We start from the raw sequence: 15,949 nt of genomic DNA on the forward strand, positions 1-15,949 counted from the left end.
TGACGAACTATTGACCTAGAGAGTCTAGTGATGGAAAGTTTGCGGGTTTGAGCTTGAAAGCAGCGGTGGGAAGACACTGGGTGATTGCTGGCTGACGACACTCAGATAGTTGCATCGAATGCAAGGGGGGGTGGAGGGGTTTTCCGTCCTTAGTTGCCATGGGTTACTGGTATGTTCCTGCAGGCTCGGTGTTCAGTGAATCGTATTTCGCAGTTTCACCTTTTTTGTATTCTGTAACACTCAAAGTACGGTTCATTCTAGGGATAATGGAATAAAAAATGTTTCTAAAGTGATACGTAACTAAGAGGTTTCCTCACCTGACGTTGTTACTTACTACTTCCTCAAAAATGGTTCAAATGGCTCTGAGCACTATGGGACTTCTGAGGTTATCAGTCCCCTAGAACTTAGAACTACTTAAACCTAACTTACTTCAGGACATCACACACATACATGCCCGAGGCAGAATTCGAACCTCCGACCGTAGCGGTCGCGCGGTTCCAGACTGAAGCTCCTAGAACCATTCGGCCACACCGGCCGGCTACTACTTTCCCTTTCTGTCAAAGTGAAGTAGTACCATAGTTCGATGAAACATCAAACACAATTATTTTCTTCATTCAGTCTCCTTACTCTACATATTTCCATCTCAATTGTGGAAGAGTCATTTCAGTTACGACTTATCTATCTTTTGATGTACTGCAGGTGCTCATCATAATGTAATGAGATGCTCATTATTAGCCCCTAACAACTTGTAGTATGCACATGTTGCATTCAATTTCCGACCGTACTCGGCCCACCAGTGCCATCTGCAACGCGATCATCACACGGAGTTAATCCAAGATCATTCTCAAGGCTCTGCGACGGACTGAATGTACTACAGAAGTTGTTCTCGTTGAAATCGGTACGAAACGTATATCTTGTCGTTTAGTGTGTTCAAGGGAACTGCCAAGAAATCATGGGTAGCTGAAGAAATATCAGAATTTATCGACGACACCAGGAAGTAAAAAAAAAAAAATAGTTTAGGGTGTCAAAGGACCACAGCAACATAAGTAACTTAAGAGTGAAATAAGGAAGCGCAGTAAAGAAAAGACGAAACATATGCAGGAAAAATGTGAATCAGTCGAAAATGATATGTTTGTGAAAAAGAAACATACAGAAACGTCAAACACCTTTGGTAAATTTAAAAACGAAAGCTTCCTTCTGCGAGAGGAAGGCATTGTCTCATGACATGCTAGGAAGAAAACTGGCAGTTGCTATGGAAGACATTGGATATTCAACATTAGTCGGAGTTCAATAGAATTGTGGAAGACTTCCAATCAAATAAGGTGGAAGCGAGAAGACACCGTCGGAAATACATCATTCACACTGTGGTGTCACCGCCAGACACTATTTAATTAAAATGTGGTGTCACCGCCAGACACCACACTTGCTAGGTGGTAGCTTAAATCGGCCGCGGTCCATTTAGTACATGTCGGACCCGCGTGTCGCCTCTGTGTGATCGCAGACCGAGCGCCACCACAAGGCAGGTCTCGAGATACGGGATAGCTCTCGCCCCAGTTGTACGACGACTTTGCTAGCGACTACACTGACGAAGCCTTTCTCTCATTTGCCGAGAGACAGTTAGAATAGCCTTCAGCTCAGTCCATGGCTACGACCTAGCAAGGCGCCATTAGCCTTACATAGTTTGATACTTACCGTATAAAGCATGTCTCTACAAGAACGTTGTAAACCAATGAAGATATAAAAGTTAAGTATAGCAGCTACGTACTTTTCTTGCTACCATTCACTACTTATCCTGTTCCAGAATTCACGCCCGTCTGCGTTAGATAGCGTGCATTTCGGCCTACTTTATCTACAAGGTGTTGGCACATTTACCAACACATCATTGGCGACGAGGCAACGGAAAGGGTGTTGTTCTTTCTGATTGCTTACATTTACTTGTGTCATGGCTTCGCCACAATCTCCAGATGTACTGTCCGAATTTTATCGCTTGCAGAATCAGCAGACGCAGGCGTTATTGGATGCCCTTGGACAGCTCGTCCAGGGTCAACGTGCCATTCAAACCGATGCGGCAGCCGCCGCTTCACCGCTACCGCAGCCACAACTCGCAGTTGCACCGCAGTTTCGCAATTTTGATGCGGCGCACGAATCGTGGACCGAGTGGTCCCGCCAGTTTGGATTTCATCTCGCCGCCTACAGAATTCAAGGTAACGAGCGGCAGCCTCTTTTATTGTCGTGTGTAGGGGTGCAAACGTACCGTGTGATAGTGAAATTGTTTCTCCGACGCGACGTAGCAACTCTGTCCTACGAAGAAATTTTGTCGGCATTGGACGCCCATTTCATAGAAAGGTATACTTTCTTTCGTACAAAACGTACAGCCGGTCAAACTAATCGGAAGTGGGTTGCAACATTGCAAGGCCTTACTAGGGATTGTGCGTTTGAATGTGACTGTGGCCTTCCTTATTCAGATACTATGGTGCGTGATGCAATTGCACAGAACGTTTCTGATGTTCGTATACGGGAGCAGATTTTGAAACTAGTTCATCCCTCCCTTCAACAAGTGATAGACATATTGGATAGGCAAGACACACTTGACTGTGCTCAGGAAGCTTTTGCAACTTCGCCAGCAGTGTGTCACATTAACCGGCCCGCCGGGCGCTCTCCAAGGAATTGTAAACAGATTTCGCGCACGTCCGCACAACCACGTGTCCCGCGAAAGCGAGCAAATGCAGTGCTGAAATCATGCCCGCGGTGTGCTACTAGACATTCGCGTGAACATTACCCGTCACGCCAAGCTATTTGCTTTTTCTGTTATAAGAAAGGACATGTTCAAAGTGTTTGCCAGAAAAAGCTCAGATCAGACACTCTTAATCGTTCCAGGCCCTTTGCTTCGCGCCGGAATCGAACCAAGGACACTCAGGCTCGTGCACCTTCGCCCCTGGACATTCATGTTGTTCATTCCACTTCGTCCAGTGCCACTCTTTCTAACAGTGACTGTGTTCGTCCCACAAAAAGTGTGCGTCGACGTCGCCGGAAATCACGTCAATTAGCAAGTGATTCTGTACCAGTGTCTGTTCAAATTGGACAAAACAGTCGCTCTTGTCGTCAGCAGGACCATAAACTTTTTGTAGATTGGGACATTAATGGCTAGGTCATACCATTCCAGCTCGATACCTGAGCTGCAGTTTCATTGCTCAATCATGACACGTACAAACAACTGGGCAAACCTCCCTTGCATGCCGCAAATGTTCAGTTAAAAAGTTATTCAGGACAGCAGATCCCTGTGTTAGGACAGTGCACTCTTCTTGCAGCATACAAGGGACAAACAAAACTTGTGTCATTTTACGTTCTTCGTTCTTCTACTGCAGTGAACTTGTTTGGTTTGGATTTATTTCAGTTGTTTAACTTGTCTATAGTGAATCAGGTCCTATCAGTGAATCAGACTGTGCCTTCAGACAGTGTTTCTAGGCTATGTGAAGAATTTGCAGACAATTTTGCACCGGGCCTTGGTTGCGCTAAGAACTATGAAGCACATTTGGAACTGAAAGTAAACGCGCAACGGCAATTTTTCAGAGCGCGCAATGTTCCTCACGCATTGCGTGTTGAGGTCGCAAGAACATTACACGATTTAGCATCACAAGGTGTGAGTGGATGTGCGCAATGCCTCTTACATTTCAGCTCCGCTTCATAGCTTACGCCGTAAGGGTGTTCCGTTTCTCTGGACGACGGAATGCGAACGCGCTGTTCGCCAGTTTAAATCGGCGTTGCTTTCTAATACTTGCCTTACGCCATTCGATCCCCAGAAACCCCTTTTGTTGATGGTAGATGCATCGGATTTCGGGATCGGTGCTGTGCTTGCGCACAAAGTTGGCTCGCATGATCGCCCTATTGCCTTTGCGTCCAAATTGCTCGCGTCTGCGCAAAGAAATTACTCACAGATAGAGAAAGAAGCGTTGGCTCTTGTGTTTGGTGTTACTAAGTTCCATGATTTTTTGTATGGTCGTCACTTTACCATCATAACAGACCACAAACCTTTGACGTCGCTTTTTCATCCGAACAAGCCTGTACCTCCGCGTACGGCGCAGAAATTCATTCGCTGGTCTATTTTCCTCTCGCAGTACCGCTACGATATCTTGTATCGGTCCACTGCTAAGCACGGCAACGCTGATGCGTTGTACCGTTTGCCTGTTGCTGAGGATAAAACATTCGATTCTTCCGAACTTGCTTGCATGTTCTTTGATTCGGAAACCGATGAAGTGGTCGAATCGTTTCCGATTGATTTTCGTCGTGTAGCTACAGCCACAGCTGCTGACCCTGTCCTTGCTACCGTTTTGCGTTTTGTTGCTACGCAATGGCCCTTGTCAAAGTCACGGATCGAGGATCCGTTGGTTCGCCGATTTTTTGCTCACAAGGAGAGACTTTTTGTACTACGTGGTGTTTTGTTGTTGCGTTCTGATAATGATCAGTCCAGAGTCGTGGTCCCACGTTCGTTCCAGTCCTCTGTATTACGGCTTCTTCACCAAGGACATTGGGGTATAGTGCGAACGAAACAACTTGCTCGTCAGCACTGTACTTGGTTCGGAATCGATGCTGCGATTACGAATATGTGTTCTTCTTGCAAGGCGCGTGCCGAACAACAATCCGCACCGCCGCGGAAAGTCTTTGCATGGCCAAAAGCCACTTCCCCTTGGCAATGCTTGCACATCGATTTTGCTGGTCCATTCTGGAATTCTCGATGGTTGGTTCTGGTAGATGCCTTCAGTAATTTTCCTTTTGTTGTCCGGATGTCTTCCACGACGTCCTCGGCCACCATCCAAGCGTTGTCTGCTATCTTTTGCATTGAAGGTCTTCCGCAGACTATTGTTTCCGACAATGGCCCACAATTCATGTCCGCTGAATTTCAGTCATTCTGCCAGGCCAATGATATTCAACATCTGACATCCGCGCCGTTTTCGCCTCAGTCGAACGGTGCCGCTGAAAGATTGGTCCGGACTTTCAAGTCACAGATGTTGAAGTTGAAAGAGTCGCTTTCTCGGGAGGACGCATTGTTGCTCTTTTTGTCTTCGTATCGCTCTCAGCCCCGAGATGGTCGCTCGCCGGGTGAGTTGCTCCATGGTCGTCCTCATCGAACCTTGTGTCTTTGTTGCATCCGCCGCATCAGGTTCCTGTGCAGCGGCAGACTCCGGCTTTTGCTCCAGGCGACGTTGTATTTTATCGCAACTATCGAGGTTCACGGCGTTGGCTCGCAGGGCGCATTCTTCGTTGCCTCGGCCGTGCGATGTATTTGGTTTTGGGGGCCTCTGGTGAGGTGCGTCGGCATCTCAATCAGCTGCGCCTCTGTCGTCGCACGGGTTCTGCCGCTCCCCGTCTGCTTTCAGCGACAGTGCCTTCCGGTCAGCGCCCTGGGGACCCATCTACTGGCTCGCCTCATCCCCAGGTGTTACCGACGATGCCTTCCATTTTGCCCCATGGCGACGCGCCGCCGCAGCCGCCGCAGCAGCCGCCGCCGCCGCCGCCTGTTCTCCCGCCGGCGCCGCCCGCATTCGACGCTTCGCTGCAGCCGCCAAGCGCCTCCCTGGGTCACGCGCCGCCGATCGCTTCCCGTGACCAGCCGTCCTCCGCCATGGACCTCTTGCCCGGTCCGGACCACATGGCGTCTTCGCGCGTCGGGTACCCCGACGCAATGGGGGTCGACCCTTCGGCCGCTCCTGTCTCTTTACGGGCGCATACACCGCATGTTGACGTGCACCCTGGACTAGGTTTTCAGGCGTTTCCTAGCTCCTCTCGGACCGAATGGCCGGGAGCGGGTGGCACAGCCTCGCCTGTTGTTAGGCTCCCCACCTCATCGCATACGTCAACATGGGGTCCTCCCCACGGCGGGCGGAAGCCTTATAACACGACCGTTCGCCGATTTGCGGCGGAGGAATGTGGTGTCACCGCCAGACACCACACTTGCTAGGTGGTAGCTTAAATCGGCCGCGGTCCATTTAGTACATGTCGGACCCGCGTGTCACCACTGTGTGATCGCAGACCGAGCGCCACCACAAGGCAGGTCTCGAGATACGGGATAGCTCTCGCCCCAGTTGTACGACGACTTTGCTAGCGACTACACTGACGAAGCCTTTCTCTCATTTGCCGAGAGACAGTTAGAATAGCCTTCAGCTCAGTCCATGGCTACGACCTAGCAAGGCGCCATTAGCCTTACATAGTTTGATACTTACCGTATAAAGCATGTCTCTACAAGAACGTTGTAAACCAATGAAGATATAAAAGTTAAGTATAGCAGCTACGTACTTTTCTTGCTACCATTCACTACTTATCCTGTTCCAGAATTCACGCCCGTCTGCGTTAGATAGCGTGCATTTCGGCCTACTTTATCTACAAGGTGTTGGCACATTTACCAACACATCACACACAATTCCGAAGTCCAGAAGGACAGAGAACTGCGACAACTAGCGCACAATTAGCATAACACCTCATTTGGCCAAATTCTTACGAGAATAATAAATAGAAAAATGTAAACGATAGGACTCGTTAGATAACGGTTTGATTGTTTTCAGGGAAGACAAAGCCAAAATACCGTAGAGGCAGCTCTGACGACGCGATAATGGAGACTAGGCTTAAGACATATTAAGTCACATTCATAGTATTTTCCGACTGATCAAAAGCTTTCGAAAATGTAAAATATTACAAGATGTTTTTTGTAAATCTGGAGAATAAGAGGGGGAGCATACAGGGAAATGCATGTAACAACAGTCATGAGGGAAAAGTAGGAATGGAAGGCAAAAAAGGAAGTACTCGTGCTGGAAAGAATTTAGGAACGAAATGTAAGCTTTTACTCCCACTGTCGGCTGGAGTGGTCGAGAGGTTCTAGGCGCTACAGTCTGGAACCGCGCGATCATTACGGTCGCAGGTTCGAATCCTGCCTCGGGCATGGATGTGTGTGATGTCCTTAGGTTAGTTCGGTTTAATTAGTTCTAAGCTCTAGGTGACTGATGACCTCAGAAGTTGACTCGCATAGTGCTCAGAGCCATTTGAACCATTCTTAATAGATATCTCAGATTGGTGCGTAGTTTCTAGAAGTCCGTTGGATGGTGACTTGGCCGGCCGGAGTGGCTGAACGGTTGTAGGCAATACAGTCTGGAGAGGCCCGACTGCTACGGTCGCAGGTTCGAATCCTGCCTCGCGGATGGATATGTGTGATGTCCTTAGCTTAGTTAGGTTTAAGTAGTTCTACATTCTAGGGGACTGATGACCTCAGAAGTTGTCCCATAGTTCTCAGAGCCATTTGAACCATTTTTTATGGTGATTTTGGGAGTATTGTGATGGTGGGTCGTCTTCTCTACTGAGTGTGTTCATGAGATGTAATGGTTAGTCATGGGATGAGTTTTGTTTAATGATGTCATAAATTGTCTCCTAGTGGGTTCACTCCCAGCAGTTGCTATCGTGATTCTATTTTCCTCGTTACTGGTATATCTAGGTGCGTCAGCGATTATTTGAAAAGTTTAGTTTTCCTGTGTTTGAGTTGCTTCCGGGTTTGTATCTGACACCCTATTCCATATTTGTGAACCGTTATGTATAGATGGCATTATGATGATTTTCCCGATCCTGAATTATGCTGCTGTGGTAAGCCCCGTCCATTCATTATTACCTGTACCCTAGCCATTGTATTGAGAAACTTCAAGGCACGGTTTGGTCATAGATTTTCATGTCACGGATCGGCGGTTTTCTTTTCGTAAAGCACAGTATGGGTTCTCATGGTTAATTTTTTTCTCCCATACATAGACCCATTCTATGAATCAATTCAAGTGACGAATGAGCTGACTGCGGTTGAACTGATCTTTCTGCCTATGTGGTACAGCGCAGTATCGTCTGCATTCAGTGCTATTTGGATCCCGGCTCGCCAGGCGTGTCCTTGATCTAAAGAAAGTATACGAGGTAGTCTATAATGGTGTGCTAAGTATGGACCCTTAGGCAATCCTGACTCTATATCCTTTGTAGAACGCCCTGTTGACTATGAAGGATTTAATTATTTATGGTATAGGGAGTCGACAGTTGCGTTTCAACATTCTGTACAGTAGCCCGCCATGTTAAACATGGACTAACGCGTTTTCAGCGTCCCGTCAGATTGCCACTGGGATGCTCCCTTGGTGTCTCTCCACGCACATGTGCTCTACCAGGCGAAAGACTTACTGTGTGGTGCTATGTCCAGCACGAAAACGAAATTCTTCCGATGTGAGGATATTGTTTGTGGTTAGTAACTGCTGCAGTGGGATTTGGATTAGTATTTCTAGACGGCTGGAGACGCGATTTACTAGGCAGATGGGCCTGTAATTTTGTAGAAACAGATTTTGTTGGGTTTAGGGATTGACATGAAAACCTTCCTGGCCGAATGGGAACAGTTTAGCTTTAGGCAGTAACTGAGGAAATCTTTGAGGAGTCTGATCTACGAAGGACCTTCCGAGACAGATGTCGACTTTTATTGCTCTCGTCCTTCTCTAAGTCCTCTAGAAATTGGCGTTCTAGCTTGTTTGACACGGCGGAGTGTAGACTGCCGTTCTTACCGTGGAACTGGCTGATGGCTTTCCGGGGTTGCAAAGATTCAAATGGCTCCGTGCACTATGGGACTTAACTTCTGAGTTCATCAGTCCCCTAGACTTAGAACTACTTAAACCTAACTAATCTAAGGACATCACACACATCCACTCCCGAGACAGGATTCGAACCTGCGACCGTAGCAGCAGGCTCTCGACTAAAGCGCCTAGAACCGCTGGGGCACAGCGGCCGCCTTTAGCAAATGTATTAACGCGTCTGAGAAATATTATTTGTAAAGAAAGCAAATAAATAATACAGACATATTACTTACACATATCATACGGCGTTTGATAAGTCTTTCAGTTAATCTGATGTGAGTACATTTAACATACTGATAAACACACAATTTGCTATAAATTAATTACTGTACAATTTTTACACAGGGAAGGCATACATGGCCATTGGTAGGAACAGAAAGATTAATAATGAAATTATGTAATTATACCAATAAACAATAATAGTCAAGTTAACTCCTCAAACGACTTGGATTAATAAAGAATTAAAATTGAAAGCAGTTGGGAATTGAACACACGTCATCCGCCCGCCGAGTTAGATGCCACTCTCGCTATGCCAGAGGTGCTTTCATTGGACAGCGGTTGTCTTATTTTTACATAACCGGCAGTCAAAGACGTTTGTTTCCATGAATCCTAGGAAAATATGGCTCCAGACGCGACATATTGTGATCAAAACTGACCAGTTTTCAGCCACCTATCATTCTTGTGAGTTAATTGATCGTCTTGAACCGTAGAAATGGTTTTCTCTGAAACGGTGAGCGGTTGGTGTTGAGCCAGAATATTTTAGTATGTAAACTGAAGACAGAGGGAGAAGAAAGGAAAGGGAAGGGATAGAAATATTCATGTCAGCCCTAGGAAACAGTCCTTTTGTCAAAAGGGGGGGGGGGGGGGGGGGTTCGATTTGCTAAAGGGGACGTTAAGAAGGATTATGTCTTTCATTTTATTCTGAAAACAATGTTCCCAACTTTTTAATGCTGTGTACATAATTTTCTTTTGGGAGGCCTTCATACAAAGAGTATTTGGTCCTGCATACACACACACACACACACACACACACACACACACACACACACACACACACACACATACATACACACACTAGTGTCACTGGTGTACTGTTTTCACAGAACGAATTTGTAGTCAGGGGCCTGTACTATTGACCAATAAAAATTTTATAATAATACTTACAAAGTGAATTTATTTGCAAACGTACACTTTTTTTAAATGGTACAATGACTATTAACATTAGAAAAATAAAGGAAAGCTACCACGCCGACACTTTTGCAATACCTGCAGTAGCACACACCAAAGAACAATAACACAAGTGCATACAATAGTTATGTAGATTCTAACTAGTAACGAGACAATTGATAACGAAATAATTTATGATCATAGGTTGTCCGAGCAGGCTGTAGTAATACATCGTTCCATATCATGGGGTGTCGTTGGTGTGTACAGCTTCTTCAGCATTACCTCCAGAAAAAAGTCTACAGACAACAAATTTGGGAAATGGGCCGGGAAAGATACTGGTCTACTGCGTCAAACCTAACGATTTGGAGACAATTCGTGAAGACACGCTCTAGTAATTCGTACACTATGTGTTGGACAACAAACATTTTGGTATCACAGGTTCCTCATAGTCTGCGGAGGAGCCTCTTCTAGCATCCATGGAAGATGGTCTGTTAAGAGGCTGTTATACTTTGGTGGTTCACTATCCCACATTACGAATTTAGATTTCATGGACGCTAACGATCCATCTGACGAAGCCAACAAGGCTGACCAATAACTGATGTCTCGGCGGTTATCTGGCCATGACTGATAAATATGGCTTCAACATTAAACAAGGTACATGATCCATCGGTTGTTTCCTGTCTTATGCCCTTATACAGAAGTTAGCACGACTCTCATAATCTTCTCCATCCAATGCCAGGGATAGTGGCGCTCGATTTCTTCTTGTGTTTACTGACGCCACTACGTTTGCTAGCGTTGTCTGTCTGCGAGTGGCAGCAGCAGCGTTATCAATATGTAGTACCGTGGTACTATCTTTGGAAGGATGTGAAGTGTTTCCCGGGTCGGATGTGTCAGCAGTTCGATTGGGACGGAGCAGCAGTGAGGTCCAGCAGTGCCAGGACATGCCTAGACCGCTGGCGGCACTGAGGCATTGCCGGATCGAGGGGCTGTAGTTGCGAGGGCCACAATATCGGTGTCCACCGGACCCAGGACGTTCGAGTTGGGTGAACATTAACCTAGTAGTAAAACTTCCACTATTTTGAGATCACGCCGTTTGTTTCTGGATTGCTGCAGTGGAGCTTTTGGAGTTGGTGAAATTAATTAGCTATCCTCCACCCTTTGTTATTAATCATTGAATGCTCCTTGTGTTTATTGATGAAGTACAACCAGCGGTATTTTTGTGCCTAGTGGGCGCTAACGACCCAGTTACCTCCCATGCAGGTTAGCGTATTTTCGCGCAGTGTACCTTTCCTCGCTTGGCTGCTGCCGTCCGGTAGGGCGTGTAGTTCGACAGCCTACTTGATTATGGTTCGCAAATTTTGTTCTTTTGGACTACCTTGGTCCTAGTGGTTCCTTCTGCTTCTGGATGTTCTAAACACTGGACTCTGAAGACGCAGTGCTGTCCACCGGTTCCGCCTTGCCTGGGTTATTCCATCGTTGTGTTGCTTACCTGATGTTAGGTAGATTTGGAAACAGTGTTGGTCTGCATTTAAACTGCCACTAGTGAGAGTTGCTATCCTTGAATTCAACTCTTGGCTGCCTGTCTCTTCGGTTACAAAGTTGAGTGACCTTTCCCAGCTCCATCCTTGGAGCACCGTCTGAGGCACACTTCTGTCTTGATTTGATCAGATTGTAATGATTGTCAATAAGGACTTCAGCTGTGAATGCAATTTATCTTACGAATTTTTGACTAGATATTGTCTCTCAATATGATTGTCTTTTTTTATAATATTTTAGTAATAATTTGCTATCTAGAAGCTCGAAATTTAGCGCGGACTTCAATGAGAGATGGTTATGACAGTTTCCACAAGGAAACTTTGTCTCGAAATCTGGCAGAGATTATGGTCGTATGTGAAGTATGTTAGCGGCAAGAAATAATCACTGCCTTCTCTGCACGATAGTAATGACGATACTATCGAAGACAGTGCTGCCAAAGCAGAGTTACTAAACACAGCCTTCTGAAATTCCTTCACAAAAGAAGACGAAGTAAATATTCCAGAATTCGAATAGAGAACAGCTGCCAACATGAGTAACGTAGAAGTAAATATCCTCGGAGTAGTGAAGCAACTTAAATCACTTAGTAAAAACAAGTCTTCTGGTCCAGTCTGTATAGCAATTAGGTTCCTTTCGGAGTATGCTTATGCATTAGCTCCATACTTAACAATCTTATACAACCGTTCGCTCGACGAGAGATCCGTACCCAAAGACTGGAAAGTTGCACAGGTCACACAAATATTCAAGAAAGATAGTAGTAGTAATCCACTGAATTACAGGCCCATACCGTTAACGTCGATATTCAGCAGGATTTTTGAAAATATATATTGTGTTCGAACATTATGAATTACCTCAAAGGAAACAGTCTATTGACACAGTCAACATGGTTTAGAAAACTTCGTTCCTGTGAAACACAACCAGCTCTTCATTCAAATGAAGTATTGAGTGCTACTGATAAGGGATTTCAGATCGATTCCGTATTTCTGGATTTCCGGAAGGCTTTTGACACTGTATCACACAAGCGGCTTGTAGCAAAATTGCGTGCTAAAGGAATAGCGTCTCAGTTATGTGACTGGATTTGTGATTTCCTATCAGAGAGATCACAGTTCGTAGTAATTGACGGAAAGTTATCGAGTAAAACACAAGTGATTTCTGGCGTCCCTCAAGGTAGTGTTATAGGCCCTTTCCTGTTCCTTATATATATAAACGATTTTGGAGGCAATCTGAGCTGCCGTCTTCGGTTGTTTGCAGGTGACGCTGTCGTTTATCGACTAATAAAATCATCTGAAGATCAAAACAAACTGCAAAACGATTTAGAAGAAATATCGGAATGGTGCGAAAAGTGGCAGTTGACCTTAAATAGCGAAGAGTGTGAGGTCATCCTCATGAGTGCTAAAAGGAACGCGTTAAACTTCGGTTACACGATAAATCAGTCTAATCTAAAAGCCATGAATTTAACTAAATACCTAGCTGTGACAATTACGAACAATTTAAATTTGAAGGAACACATACAAAATGTTGTGGAGAAGGCTAACCAAAGACTGCGTTTTATTGGCAGGACAATTAGAAAATGTAACAAAGCTACTAAGTAGACTGCCTACACTACATTTGTCCGTCCTTTTTTAGAATACTGTTGTGCGATTGGGATCCTTACCAAATAGGACTGACGGAGTACATCGAAAAAGTTCAAAGAAGGGCAGCACGCTTTTTATTATTCCGAAATATGGGAGAGAGTGTCACTGACATGATACAGGATTTGGGCTGGACATCATTAAAAGAAAGGCCGGTTTCGCTGCTACGGAATCATCTCACGAAATTCCAATCACCAATTCTCCCCTCCGTATGCGAAAATATTTTGTTGACACCGACCTACATATGGAGAACCGATGACCACAATAAAATAAAGGAAATCAGAGCTCTTCCTGAAAGATATAAGTATTCGTTCTTTCCACGTGCTATACGAGATTGGAATAACAGAGAATTGCGAAGGTGGTTCGAGGAACGCTCTGCCAGGCAGTTAAATGTGATTTCCAGAGTATCCATGTAGATGTAAATGTAGATGTAGGCCTTCAGCTGTCAAATTGTTTTGAGTAATTACTATTGGGCCCTTTAGCCGACAAATAATTTGAATTCCTTGACAATAAAGCCTTGAGCCATGAATGCAATTTGTCTTAAGAATTTTTATTAGTTATTGTCTCTTAATATGATTGTCCCTTTCTTCATAATATTTTAGTAAGATCTAGCTATTTAGGCCTTCAGCTGCGAAATTGTTTTGAGTAATTATTATTGAGGCTTTCAGCCGACCAATAATTAAATTTCTTGTCAAAAAAAGCCTTTAGCCATGAATGCAATTCGTCTTAAGAATTTTTAGTTAGATATTGTCTCTTAATGTGACTGTCCTTATTATAACATTAAAGTAAGAATTTGGTATCTAGACATTCAGCTGTCAAATTGTTTTTTGAGTTATTACAATTGGGGCCTCCAGCTGACAAATAATTTGAATTTCTGGTCATTAAGGCCTGCAGCTGTGAATGCAATTTATCTAAGGGATTTTTAATTAGATATTGTCTTAACATTCAAGTTTGATAATTGTTCGTTATTGTCAACCTTATATGCAATTCGTTCCAAATAAAATGTATGTAATTTTTTTAAAAAAACTAAGTAACCAATGGTAACTGAGTAAGGCACTGTCCACCCCAAAATCTGCCTTTCCCCTTGGATCCATGTTTCAATTGTTTTGCCTCTTTGCTAACAGAACGCATCTCACTTGTCAGGCTTCTAACATAAAGTTCACGATGGCAGAGCAGTAGAATCTTAATGGTGTGTTGAATAACTTATAAAGTTAAACGAGTTCAAATCTCTTTTGATGATAGCTATCTTTTTCCTACTACAATCTTGTATTTAAACTTACGACTTATCTCAAACCATTTCAGAATTCCTACAGCACATGGGAGCATTCCAACATCCTCCATTCACTGTCAAATTTTATTAAAGTTTCATTAAAATCCGAACGTATTTCCTTAAGTACTCAAGAATTTCCAAAAGAATTATTACTTCAACAGTCAATTTGAAACTATAGCATCCAAATACATTTATACAACAAAGCAGAATAAAGCAGAATACATAAGAAGTATGAACAACAGATTCAGAAAGACAAAAGACGACGCACCACGAAGATATTATCCGAATAGTATAGAAAACATTAGATGTCACATGCATGTACAGACAAACAAATGATTACAATTTCAGGAAAACTGGATCATTTATTCAAGAGAAAGTGCTTCACAAATTAAGCAAGTCAGTAACGGGTTGGATCACCTCAGGCCCTTATGCCAGCAGTTATTCCGCTTAGCATTGATTGATAGAGTTGCTGGATATTCTCCTGAGTGATATCGTTCTAAATTCTGTCGTCAAAATAACGAGATGGTTTGAAGGCCCTGCCGTAATGTTACAAGCGTTCTCAATTGGGAAGAGGTCTGACGACCTAGCTGGCCAGAGTAGAGTTTGGCCAGCTTGAAGACAGGCACTAGAACTTCCTACTGTGTGCGGGCTGGTGAGAGGGGCATTACCTTGCTGAGAGGTAAGCCCAGGATCGCGTGTCATGAAGCATAAACAGACGACAGAGGGGGGGGGGCAGTACCCCCCGTCGAAATACCGCTGTGTTGTAGGGGTGCCGAGAACAACAACCCAACACCATCACTCCTGGTTGTCGGGGTGTATGGCGGGCGACAGTCGGGTTGGAATCGCACTGGTGTGTGGGCTGCCTCAAGACGCATCAGGTCACAATTTAGTAAGATAATTCCCACAGCTCCCGCCTCCCCCCTCCCCCCCCCCCACAATCTCATAGAAACACGGAGAGGATATCTACTGCTTATCTTCTTGCTTGCCAAACACTACCTTAGCTAGAAAGGCCGCCAGAGCTCTTCCCAATTGACAACGTTCATACCATTGGGCAGGACCCATCAACGAGTTCGGGATTTTGACGCTCTAACATTCCAATTGGACAGAATGTAGCACGATACCCCTCAGGAGGATATCCAAAAAGCCTACAATCAATACAACGCCGAATATTTGCTTGCAAAATGGCCAGAAGTTCACCAACACCCAAATGACTTGCTCAATTTGTGAAGCTCTTTCTCTTGAAGAAATCTTCTTATTTTTCTGAAAGCGTAATCATTTGTTCGTCTGTACATGCGCGTTACATACATCCCATCTACCAATTTCAATCTCGTTCTGATAATCCCATCGTAATGCATCCTTCCCATTTTTTCTTTGACTGTATTTTTAACGTACGATAGTAGACCAATAAAAACCGGATCACCTATTCTTTCTTGTTACAGGCTTATCCATAATTACAATCTACGAGCGCTATTCGGAAAGTAAGATCCGATCGAGCAGGAAATAGAAACCACAGTGTCTCTAGTAGCCCCTCGATCGTGTCACCTCGCGCTTTTCAGTTCACATCGCAGAGTGAGCACGTGAAACACTGAATACAGTGCCTCCCGCTAAGTGTGAAATCTAGGGGGAGGGGTTTTGCCTAATTTCATGCAACCCGCCTAACGTAATTGCCATGCATTTGCTTCTTCATGACAACTCTTGTCCACACTCTGCAGGGGCAG

Source organism: Schistocerca serialis, chromosome 2 (genome assembly GCF_023864345.2).
Source record: "Schistocerca serialis cubense isolate TAMUIC-IGC-003099 chromosome 2, iqSchSeri2.2, whole genome shotgun sequence".
Lineage (NCBI taxonomy): Eukaryota > Metazoa > Arthropoda > Insecta > Orthoptera > Acrididae > Schistocerca > Schistocerca serialis.